This window comes from Ovis aries, chromosome 4, assembly GCF_016772045.2.
Source record: "Ovis aries strain OAR_USU_Benz2616 breed Rambouillet chromosome 4, ARS-UI_Ramb_v3.0, whole genome shotgun sequence".
NCBI classification, from domain to species: domain Eukaryota; kingdom Metazoa; phylum Chordata; class Mammalia; order Artiodactyla; family Bovidae; genus Ovis; species Ovis aries.
This window is the reverse complement of record NC_056057.1, coordinates 29,835,728-29,848,642: the sequence shown is the minus strand read 5'-3', so window position 1 is coordinate 29,848,642 and position 12,915 is coordinate 29,835,728. Positions and strand designations below refer to the sequence as shown.

At 38.1% G+C, this 12,915-nt stretch overlaps 1 protein-coding gene across 7 annotated transcripts in view; it reads left to right on the top strand.

Moving 5' to 3' along the window:
• The first annotated feature begins 383 nt into the window (after positions 1 to 383).
• MACC1 (MET transcriptional regulator MACC1) overlaps positions 384 to 12,915 on the top strand; it is an 87,483-nt gene continuing 74,951 nt past the window's right edge. For all 7 annotated transcript variants that reach the window (XM_060414960.1, XM_042248439.2, XM_060414959.1 and 4 more), the window contains exon 1: positions 384 to 521. The gene's annotated coding sequence lies outside the window, so the exon portion shown is untranslated. The remainder of the gene's footprint in view (positions 522 to 12,915) is intronic.

Below are 12,915 nucleotides of genomic sequence, written 5' to 3'. Positions count from 1 at the left end.
CTGCCCTGAATCACTGAAAGAGAATCTGGTGTGGCAGGTTGCACAGCTGAATGAGGATTTGTTTGCATAAAGTCTTTTTAGTTCGTTCCAACAGTGAGGGCACCTTCTTGTTGGCAAACATCAAACCTTTTTTCCGTTTCCTTTTATAGAAATAATTTCATATTTACAAATTGTTCTTAAATATACCCACCCAATACATACATGTTTACTTTTTGCTTTGCTTTTTTTTTTTTCCCCCCACCTTCCCAGAGCAAAGCTGCACCCTCTTCTCCCAGTTTCAGGTGAGACATTTGAATTGTGGGTATTGTAGTTCTTCTCCCTTTTAGGATTTCCGGTTGAGCAGCCTGGAGTCATACCACAAGGACTCCTAGTCCCAGGTGGCTCAGTAAGTATTAGTCCAGGCGCCACATACAGAGCAAGGCACGTTTGTAAGGAGTCCTTGGTTTGGGGTAGAAAGACTTCCATTCACTCTACCAAATAATGTTCCTGAACTGAAGAGACTGGGGTTCATTTCTGCAATTGTAAGTGCTGCTTTTAAAAATTAATTATTTTCACTATTGATACATGGTGCAAATAGGAAATTGTGTCATTTCCAGAACAATTGAATAAAGTAAATATTTCTTCCTTCCCAAGGCCTCCTTGGGAAAGAAAAAGAGAAGGTAATTGACACTCTGTGGGTTTGTGGGACATGGTTTAGAATAAATTTTAATACATAAATACCTGAGACATGGCATAGAATGAAATAATTTATGAAAAGAACAATAAGACATGCTACATTCAAAGTCAGGTATAAACAATGACAACAACAATAGAACCCCACTTTGACTTACTTCAGATATGTGGATGGTTGAAATCCTTTGAAACTTTTAAATATTTCAAAAGGCAACAGCTGTGTTGAAAAGACTGGATGTTAAAGTCAGATAAAGTTAGATTCAGTGGCCCTACTTCTTATTAGATGTGTGAACTTTGGCACAGTATTTCACCTTGTGGAGCCCCATTCCCACACTTGTAAGGTGGGTGTAAAGCCTGCCTCACGAGATTAATAGTATAAATGATTGCTGTGCATTATGCTGAATAGGTGCCTAGACAATAGCTACTGGAGGGTGGACTTTCTTCATAATGAAGTTTCAATTCAGCTTCAAAAACAGATTAAAGGGATAATTTATTGTAGGAGTCCACTTATATGAGGTATTAAGAGTAGTCAAATTCATAGAAACAGAAAGTAGAATTGTGGTTGCCAGGGGTTAGGGAGAGGGTGAAATAGGAAATATTTAGTAGGTAACGAGTTTCAGTTTTGCAATTTGAAAATGTTCTAAAGATTGATTGCACAATAATGTAAATATACTTAACAGTACCGTGCTCTACACTTACAAATGGTTAGGACGGTAAATTTTACATCATGTGTTTTTACCACAATTAAAAAAAACAAGATCAAGGAGTGCGTAGCGAGAATTCTGGTGCCTCTTATTTATGAAAGTATCTCTGACTCCTTAAAACATGTCTAAATCCATTTTCAGTGGGTCTAATTTTAGAGTTGATATTGGATCACCTGTGTTAATCTCTGTTTTTTTGCATAATAATAATTAGCAGAGAGGATAATGCAATTTTGCTGTATTCTTAAAGTCATCATTATTTTTGTGGAGATCCTTTTATATCCTCCATAACTTAATTATGTGATTAATTCATAATAGTGAGATTTCATCATTACTGTACAGGATATAGGAATTGTGAAGTCCTAGTTTGGTTGCAACTTACTTGAAAACTTTAGAAACAGCTTAAATGTTTTACTTATTTTGGTGTTCTCACCTTCCCTGGAGCTAATTTATAAACAGATAATTTTATGTGTCTGTCTTAGAGATAATAAAGACTATTAAGACAGGATCTGTTAAACACCATCCTGTCTTAAAATGTGTTAGCTAATTTGGAGGACAAAAGACAATTTGAAATTAAGTTGATTTTAAATTTAATAACATATAATGAAAGTATGTCATTGTTGAATTTTTGGAAAATCTTCTCTTGAAAGACTACACCAATGCCTAGCTGTCTATTGAAACTATGTGTCTTCTATGGTATTTGGTGATAACTGAGAAGGCAATGGCACCCCACTCCAGTACTCTTGCCTGGAAAATCCCATGGGTGGAGGAGCCTGGTAGGCTTCAGTCCATGGGGTCGCTACCAGTCAGACATGACTGAGAGACTTCACTTTCACTTTTTACTTTCATGCATTGCAGAAGGAAATGGCAACCCACTCCAGTGTTCTTGCCTGGAGAATCCCAGGGACGGGGGAGCCTGGTGGGCTGCCATCTATGGGGTCGCACAGAGTCGGACACGACTGAAGCAACTTAGCAGCAGCGTGACAAGTGTGAAAAGTTTTGCATGGGATATATCATTTAAATGTAAACTCTGTCAGGAACTATGTCAGGAAGTCCAGGGTAGGATTAAAGTGAAAACAAAGGAGAAGGAAAGCTGCCGAATCAGTTGATAAATATAGTATACTATCTAAAAGGGCATTACTTCTGCTGTTGAATGTCATCTATAGTCTACTCTCTCTAGGACATGCCATTTATTCACTTAACGATTACTTTTCACAGTCCTACAATGTCCTTCCCCTGGGCTGGGCTTTGGGGTTAGAGTAACTGAGGCATAGCCCTTGAGGGGATCCTATTCTATTAGAGGAGGTATGTACTTATAAATAGCTAAAGGCAGAAAGTGCTAATTCATGTCGCTTAAGTCATTCCTGGCCTCAGTAGGAATGTTGGTTCATTCCTACTGCTTAGCATATATGGTGCTTAGGATCATGAGATTAAAGAAGTTTTCATAAATCTTTGCTTGAACTGTAATAATTAGAGGACAGAAAAAAATAAATTTGGAAACTTGAATGTGAGTTGGTCAAAAACAAAGTGGAATGACTTCCCTGAACATGGAAGAAATACATACCCAGAATTTCAGAGGAAGGGGAGTTCATAGTGTCTGGAATAAATAACAGGTGCTGGGAATGAAAATGGAAGAGGGGGGGATGGGAACTCAATAGCAAAACAACAACAATAATAATTTAATAATAGTAATAAATGATAACAGTCAAAATGCTTTTGAGTTTTTAAGCTTGGGCCTGAGAGAATAACAGTAATAACTGAAGCAAAAGAGAGGGGAGCTAGTTCTTGTGGGGGAAATGTGCTTCAGGCAATTTGAAATCGGAGCTGAGCTGATCTTTCAGTGGAAAGGGAAACTGAGTTGTTAATCACTTGGGATTGGAATTCTGGAGAGCCATCAGAACTGGCCAGAACAATAGAGACAGCAAGCAAGCACCTCTTTCAGTAAAATGAAACTTAGTTCTGTTCTTGCTCCTGCCTCACTCATAGAGGCATGCTGAAGAAAGAGACTCTCCAGGTATCTAGGGATGGAGAGGGCAAAGAAGACTGGATTGACTGCTTCCACAACTTTATTTTGTCTTAGGGTTTCTCTCTTGATTACTATAGTTACCACCTTGCTCAGCGATGATGCTTCTTTGTAGGAGCCTTCCTGGGGAAAAACAGAAACATCATCTCTAGCCAGGAGACTGACCACTAGGTTTACTTTCCAGGAATGGTAGAGGGGAGTTTTTGTGTCTTCTGTTTCCATTGGGAAGAGCATTTAATTTGGAAGTTTTCCTAAAAGATACAATACATAGTAGATTTCCATTTAAAGATAGATATCATAAAGCCTTGCACACTCACCTTCCAGCCTAGCAAAAAAAAATTAGAAATTAAAAAATTCAAGTGCTCTCCCTGGTTCTGTTCCTCCCTTTGCTACCTCAGCAGTCACTGCTTTTCGGTCTTTGTAGATTTTCTCTCTATTGTACGCTTTTATTCTTTTGTCTACCTTTATTTTTATATTTTACTATTTCTACTGCAATTGAACATATCCATAAATATTATATAAGCTTGTTTTAAAGTTGAAAGATTTTATATAAACCCTAGAGTATACAGTGTTCAACTGCAACTTGCTCTGTTCTTTTAACCTCGTACTTTTCAGGATAATCCGTATTGATTTTTGTAGCACAACTTATTAGTTTTCATAGCAGCATGGTATTTTGCTATCATAAATAGAATTGTAAATAATATTCTTATACATGCCAGTTGTATACAAATATAAGATTTATTTTAGTGAATATTTCATAATTTGCTGAACCATAGTCATGTATATCTTCAAATTTATGAGTTACTGATGAATTGCCTTCTAAAATATTTATCCCATATTTTGTTCATACACAGTGAAGGAGAATTCCTGTTTCTCCCTAATCTCAAGACACTTATTTATCTTCAATGCTCTAAATAAATAATCTCTCCAGATGTGACTGAAAACCAGATATTTGTGGCATCTTGGAGACTCAGATATGTTTGTAGCATTGTAATCTCTAAAATATAGTGCAAAATTTGATCTTAAATCAACTTCCTTGTTTCTCAACCTATGGTATGAGAGAACAACTGAATTTTCTATTTAGTAGACATTGTTGTTGCTCAGTCACTAAGTCGTGCCCGACTCTTTGTTACTCCATGCACAGTGGGCTTCCCTGGCCTTCACTATCTCCCACAATTTGCTCAAATTCATGTCCATTGAATCAGTGATGCTATCTAACCATCTCTTCCTCTGCCACGCCCTTTTCCTTGTGCCTTCAGTCTTTACCAGCATCAGGGTCTTTTCCAGTGAGTCAGTTCTTTGAAACAGGTGGGCAAAATATTGAAGTTTCAGCTTCAGCATCAGTCCTTCCAATGAATATTCAGGGTTGAATTCCTTTAGGATTCACTGGTTGGATCTCCTTGCTGTCCAAGGGACTCTCAAGAATCTTCTCTAGCACCACAATTTGAAAGCATCAGTTCTTTGGTGCTCAGCCTTTTTTATGGTCCACCTCTCATATCCGTATATGACTATTGGACCTTTGTCAGCCAAGTGATGTATCTGCTTTTTAATACTCTGTCTAGGTTTGTCATAACTTTCCTTCCAAGGAGCAAGTCTTAATTTCATGGCTGCAGTCACTGTTCACAGTGATTTTCAAGCCCAAGAAAATTAAATCTGCCACTGTTTCCACTTTTTCCCCATCTATTTGCAATGAAGATGGGACCAGATGCCATCATCTTCATTTTTTGAATGTTGAGTTTTAAGCCAACCTTTTCACTTTTGTATTAATAATAATAACAATACCATGTACCAAATACTGTATTAAGTCCCTTAAGTAAAATATGTGACTCAATTAATTTGAGGGTTAGGATAAACATGTTCTGCCAGTTTTAGAGATAAAGAAACTGATTCACAGAAATACCATGTCAGTAGTAAGAGGTTATGGAATTTGTATCTACTCAGAATATTCCAGCTAAGACAAGTGATAAAAGGTAGGTGGGAACAGACTGGATAAAGAGACATCAAAGTATCATAGTCCTAAACTTCCAAAACTTTAAAATCTAGCCACTATTTAATAAGATAAAAAGAGCATAATGAAGTGATGAGAAGTGTCAAATAAGTCTATATTTGTATGGAGAGAATTTAATTTTGCCTAGGAAACCTGGAAATGATTCTCATAAATGATCAGACTTTACTGAGCCTTGGAAATTAGAGAAAGGAAGTTAAAGAGGCAAAAACAAAGGGAGTAGCTACTTCTAAAATATAAGGAAATGGAAAGTACAAAATATATTTGGTAAAGTTAATTTATCCAGCCATTGACTCAACAAATAATTTCTGAACATCTGTTGTGTGTGAGGCACTGACCTAAACTGTGGGACATAGCAGTGAACAAAAAAGACCCCATCTCTCCCCATAGGTAAGTGTGGTTCGTGATGTAGTATCTGGGGAATTGGGGGCAAAAGATGAAGGAAATAAGACTGGAAAGATAGATTGCCTATAATTATGAAGCATTTCCAAATATCAGCCTAAGAATTGTGCACTTTATTTTGAAGGCAGTGAGGAATCAGTGTGAGTCACTGTGGGGTGGGTGGCATTATTCATTTATTTATTCAGTAAACTTTAATTCAGCAGGCTTCCCAGGTGGCTCTAGTGGTAAAACCCCGCTGGCCAGTGCAGGAGACATAAGGGACAGGGTTCAATCCCTGGGTCGGGAAGATCCCCTGGAGGAGGGCATGGCAACCGCTCCAGTATTTTTGCCTGAAGAATCCCATGGACAGAGGAGCCTGGCAGGTGACAGTCTATAGCATCTTACAGAGTTGGACATGACTGAAGCGACTGAGCACACAAGCATTAATTCCACCTGAGCTTTACTTAGTCCTGGGGATACAAAGATTGAGGGAGTGATAAGCATGTGTATACAGTTGATAATGCTATGTAAGAAATAAGGTGGGAGTTGCAAAGCATAGGAAAGCCTAACAGAGGCTGGAGTGTGTGGTGAGAAGAGGGGGACTAGGGTTGGAGATAGCAGCCAGTTTTGACCTTATCAAAATTTATCAGAGTAAAACTTTAGGTCTGTTTCCCTTCTAATTTTTTAATGTTCAAAAGAAAATAAATTTTATTAACTGACATATCATTTCATATATCAAACTTTTTAATTTTCTGAAACTTTCTGCTCAGTACCTATACAGAAATATAATTCTCAATCCTCAAACTAGAGTGCTAGGAGAAGCCCTTTGTCCTTTGCTACTTGAAAAATAGCAAGTCTCAAGCAAAGTGAACAATCTCTGCTTACTAAACCATTCTCTGTTTGGATGGTTTTAATAAACTGAAAATTCAATAAAAACATTACTTGTTTTTGAATATCAATAATTGAACATTGTTTTCTAGTTGTAAAGGTTAATTCCTCAGTATTTACATGTAGATTGCAAGCATACAGTATGGATGTATTTTTATGTTGTGCGTGTAATCCAGCCTATTTTTCTGTATTATCATGTGCAAAAAAAAAAAAAAGTATGTTATAGCTCACCTATTTATGGAAAAATATAGACTCATTTATTCAGTCCATGGTGTTTCATTCAGGTTTCTAAATCTTATTTATAAATGACTTGGTCAGTTATTTGGAAAGGGCATTTCACTTGGATATAGACACAACTGTGTCAGAATGTCAGGGCTGAAAGAAGATGTTGGAGACTTTGTGCCAAATAGAAAAACTTTTAAAAATTCAGCAATGAATAGAGGCCTTACTGTGTATGTAAATATATTTACAAAGATATTAAAGAAAAAATGTAAAGTAATTCTTGCCACAATAAGAAAATGCAAATAATATGTTAGCATATAGAACGTGAAGTAAGCTGAAACTCCAGGTTTCAGATTTTTAATCTGCAAATTCTCTCTTCATAAATACGACATGGCAGCTTTCAGTTTTTTCCAACTCTTTCCAGTAAGAAACACTGTAAACATATGGCGTGTCTAGTGCCTTTCCTTTTTTTACTTAATATATTTCAGTGATTGACCCATATCATTGCATATGAGAAGACCACATTATTTTTCCCCACAATGGCTATGGATATGCCAAAGATTTTTATTGGTCTCATATTGTTGATTTTTATGTAATTTCTAGATTTTGGCTACAATTAACAAAGCAAGAGTGGTCAAGGAGGTTAAACTGGAAAATTTGGCCAAGATGCTAAGATAACTGTTTTCTAACTAAAATCCCAAGTTGGGAATATCTTCACAAGTGTTGACTCCTCACCCACCTCCAGGTTATAGGGAAAAATAAAGGGAGAATAAAACATAGAGGATTTTATAAGAATGAGTTTTGAAGTGCTAACCCAGTGTGGAGAGGTAGAAGTGAGGGATGGTCTTTTTTATCTCAAACTTAGAGGAAGTGGCTTTGCTATATACTCCTGGAAAGCTTAATGTGTTTTCCTCTAGAAAACCAGAGCTGAGGGGGACATCACTAACAGAAGAATTAGATGCGTTGCTCAGTTCACAGGTGATACAGTCAGAAGCTTCTGAGGATTCCTCAAAGCTCACTCATGTACATGTGCACACACTCACCCCCACACACAGTGTCAGTAATAAACACTGCAGAGCCAAAGCCAACTCTCAGTCACACTAACAGAGTAAAAATGTTCTGTTTTATTTCTCCTTTTTCTTCCCTACTCTCCAATTTTGGAGGCTACAGTAATGGGAGGTTGCAAGTTGGGTGACAGAGGAAGTGAGGTAGAAAAAGGGAAGGTGTGCACAGCACTCCCTCCCCAGAAGCCTGTAGACTTGTAGGGCACGAGAGCAGGGAGTTCGGTCTTACACCAAAATGTTGGTATGCTGATGGAAATATTGGATGGGGCATTCTAATTCATGAATCAAAACTGTATTTTGCAACTTTAAATAACCACAGAGTAACCAAAAGATGCATGGGGCCAACTGGGGAATTTTCATCAGTGGTATTGGGAAAAACTCCCCCCAGTGAATACATTTTTAAAAGGAAAGTGGTGGACAAAAATACAATTACATTCTGATTCATTTCATAAATTGTTTCAAATGGTTACATGTATATCTTTGCCTATATGTAAGGGAAACTCTCATTCTTAAACAAAGACAATATATCTATGAATTTCCAGAACCGAGTAATTGCAGTAAGAATAACTGAAACTAAAACTACTGTAGACAGAGTATAGAGAGTATTTCTAGAAGATCTTGAGAGTCCCTTGGACTGCAAGGAGATCCAACCAGTCCATCCTAAAGGAGATCAGTCCTGGGTGTTCATTGGAAGGACTGATGCTGAAGCTGAAACTCCAATACTTTGGCCACCTCATGTGAAGAGTTGACTCATTGGAAAAGACCCTGATGCCAGGAAGGATTGGGGGCAGGAGGAGAAGGGGATGACAGAGGATGAGATAGCTGGATGGCATCACCGACTCGATGGACATGGGTTTGGGTGAATTCCGGGAGTTGGTGATGTACAGGGAGGCCTGGTTTGCTGCGATTCATGGGGTCACCGACAGTCAGACACAACTGAGCGACTGAAATGAACTGAAATGAATTCAGTATGGTAATGTCTGTTTTAGAATTTACATTAATTAAACTAATTAAAATTTAGGTTAATTAAAATTAGCAAAAATGAAAAATTTAGTTTCTCATTTCAAATGTTCAGTAGCTACAAATAACTATTGATTATGTGATTTGACAGAGCAGATATAGAATATTCCCCAAATCACAGAATTTTTGGTCCCTATCACAGACATTAAACCATTTAATTCTCACAAAACATAGGGGGAATGTTATAATTATTGTTCCTGCTTAATAAATATGAAAATATAGAATCAAAGAGGTTTAGAATCTTGAAGTTCTTCCATGCCAGGTCCCCTGATCTTTCCTCCAAACCACACTGGTTGACCCTCAAGGCAAGAAGGTAAAAAAATCTGTTTCACTCTACTTTCAGAATGCAGTAGGGGATATCCTAAAATCTAGAAATCCCTGAGGGAAGGAAGATTTGCTCATCTAAGTGTTACTGGATTGGTGGGGAACAAGTCTTATTTCTAGTTTCTCAGTCAGTTCAGTTCAGTTCATTTAAGTTGCTCAATCGTGCCAGACTCTGTGAACCCATGGACTGCAGCACACCCTGTCCATCACCAACTCCCAGAGTTTGCTCAAACTTGTGTCCACTGAGTCAATGATGTCATCCAGCCACCTCATCCTCTGTTATTCCTTTCTCCTCCTGCCTTCATCTTTCCCAGCATCAGGGTCTTTTCCAATGAGTCAGTTCTTTGCATCAGGTTGCCAAAGTATTGGAGTTTCAGCTTTAGCATCAGTCCTTCCAATGAATATTCAGGACTGATTTCCTTAAGGATGGACTGGTTGGATCTCCTTGCAGTCCAAGGGACTCTCAAGAGTCTTTTCCAACACTACAGTTCAAAAGCATCAATTCTTCTGCACTCAGTTTTCTTTATAGTCCAACTCTCACATCCATACATGACCACTGGAAAAACCATAGCCTTGACTAGATGGAACTTTGTTGGCAAAGTAATGTATCTGCTTTTCAATATGCTGTTTAGGTTGGTCACAGCTTTCCTTCCAAGGAGCAAGCATCCTTTAATTTCATGGCTTCGGTCACCATCTGCAGTGATTTTGGAGCCCCATAAAATAAAGTTGCTTACTGTTTCCATTGTTTTCCCCATCTCTTTGCCATGAAGTGAAGGGGCCGGATGCCATGATCTTCATTTTCTAAATGTTGAATTTTAAGCCAGCGTTTTCACTCTTCTCTTTCACTTTCATCAAGAGACTTTTTAGTTCTTCTTTACTTTCTGCCATAAGGGTGGTGTCACCTGCATATCTGAGGTTATTGATATTTCTCCTGGCAATCTTGATTCCAGCTTGTGCTTCATCCAGCTCAGCATTTCTCATGATGTACTCTGCATATAAGTTAAGTAAGCAGGGTGACAATATACAGCCTTGATGTATACCCTTCTTGATTTGGAACCAGTCTGTTGTTCCATGTATAGTTCTAACTGTTGCTTCCTGACCTGCATACCTATTTCTCAGGAGGCACATCAGGCAGTCTGGTATTCCCATTACTTTAAGAATTTTCCACAGTTTATTGTGATCCGCACAGTCAAAGGCTTTGGCATAGACAATAAAGCAGAAGTAGATGTTTTTATGGAACTCTTGCTTTTTCAATGATCCAACAGATGTTGGCAATTTGATCTCTGGTTCCTCTGCCTTTTCTAAATCCAGCTTGAACATCTGCAAGATCACAGTTCATGTATTGCTGAAGCCTGGCTTGGAGAATTTTGAGCACTACTTTGCTAGTGTGTAAGATGATTGCAATTGTGTGGTAGTTTTGGGATTCTTTGGCATTACCTTTCTTAGGGATTGGAATGAAAACTGGCCTTTACTAGTCCTGTAGCCACTGCTGAGTTTTCCAAATTTGCTGGCATTTCTAGTTTCTAATACAGCCTGTTTTACAATCTATAAAATTTATTCATATAGATGTAGATTCAACATTAAAAGACTGTTTTAATGAGTGGGGAATATTTTAGTAGCAATGTTGTTGTGTTGTGTTAGCCGTTCAGTCGTGTTCAACGTTCAGTCGTGGTCGACTCTTTGCAACGCCATGGACTGTAGTCCACCAGGCTCCTCTGTCCATGGGATTCTCCAGGCAAGAATACTGGAATGGGTTGCCATTTCCTTCTCCATTAGCAGCAATAGTGAAGTACTATATAACTACACTTAACTAATATTTCCTCTTCACTTTTGTATGGTTCTCTAAGAAACTTACTCAGTGCTTGGTTATGCATAGATTGTTTTAAGACCAGGTTTACTTTCTATTGTTTTTACAAAATAAATATACAAAACTCATAATTGTAAAGTAATTAACCTCCGATTAAAATAAACAAATTTATATTAAAAAATAGATTTAAAACTGTTGCTTCACACTAAACATCTAATGGTGTGAGCATGTAACTGTTTTATTGGAGAAAATATGAACTGAGATGGCTCAGCCTTGAGTCCATTTCATAAACATTTCATGATACAATGGGGCTCACATTGTATCTTACGTATCTCCTACTGTTGTATCTCCTCATCCCAGCTGTTCCTTTCATCCCTCTCTGTTGTTACTGCTACAGACTGTACCCCTTCCTCTGGGTCTAACCTGTTGTGTCCAGCTCTTTGCCATCCCATGGTCTATACAGTCCATGGAATTCTCCAGGCCAGAATACTGGAGTGGGTAGTCTTTCCCTTCTCCAGGGGATCTTCCCAATCCAGGGATTGAACCCAGGTCTCCCGTATTGCAGGCAGATTCTTTACCAGCTGAGTCACAAGGGAAGCCCAACCAGCACCAGTTAAGGTCATCTTTATATTTGACTCTTAAATTCAGGTGATACAGTGTCACTTCTTTCCTTTTACAATATATGCCTTTAAATAAAGAAACATAAAAACAGAAATTTATCCTGCCAAATAATACCCAGTTATTTGAAGACTTTAAAAAAGAAAGATGAATAACTACCTGGGTTGGTTTAGGGTGACACTTTCCTGGGTACTGAGTAATATGAAAAATACTCAGTAATGGCTATTGGCACGGACACTGACTTATCAGAATGGATGCTGGTCAGCATATAGTACCCAGTGTTCTCACTGAGTATCCACGCTGCCTAGAAGCATGGATAGTCATGAAAATATTGCCTGGCTTTTATAAACTTCCAATATTAGATAACACTCATGTTTCCAGTCTTGGGTGGCATGAGATATCTTGGGAGCCTAACTATGAGGATATTTCTCTTGATTCAAGCAAAGAGTAAATGAGGTACTGATGGTTGAGAGCATTGCTTTGGCTCCCCTTTTATCTAATTACATTGCTTGATCTCTCATGCCTTAAGTTTTGAGTTTTGCTGTTTACTGAAGTTGAAATTCCCTGTTCTTAAACTACGCTGTCTTGCTTGTTGAGGTTTGATAGCAATTTACTTTCTCTTTTAGGATTTGTTGTTATGATCAGTAAGTTGGTTGAGAATGTTGGTAGCAGAAGTCTCTCAGTGACCTGTTTTCTTTCGTGGGTGTCATGATTTTCTTCCATATTTATTCTTATCATTTTGAAATATAACTTAGTAGTGGTTGTTTCTGAGAGAGAAATTTTTATGTTTAATTGTAGCTCTCTGTTTCTAGTAATCTTTTAATGAGTGTGTGTGTGAGTATGCATATAGGGTGATATAGCCACTTGTTTTTCTTTATTCTCTATCTTGCTAATAATTGTAGAATAATACGGATTTCCAAGTGGTGCAAGTGGTAAAGAATCTCCCTGCTAATGCAGGGGGTGCAAGAGATGCAGGTTTGATTGCTGGTCCAGGAAGATCCTCTGGAGTAGGAAATGGCAACCCACTCCAGTATTATTGCCTAGAAAATTCCATGAATCGATGAGCCTGGTGGGCTACAGTTCATGGATCCCAGAGAATCAGACATGACTGAGCACATATGCACATAGTTCACTTGGGCTTCTCCCCTAGTGGCTTCCCCAGCGGTAAAGAATTCACATGCAATGCTGGA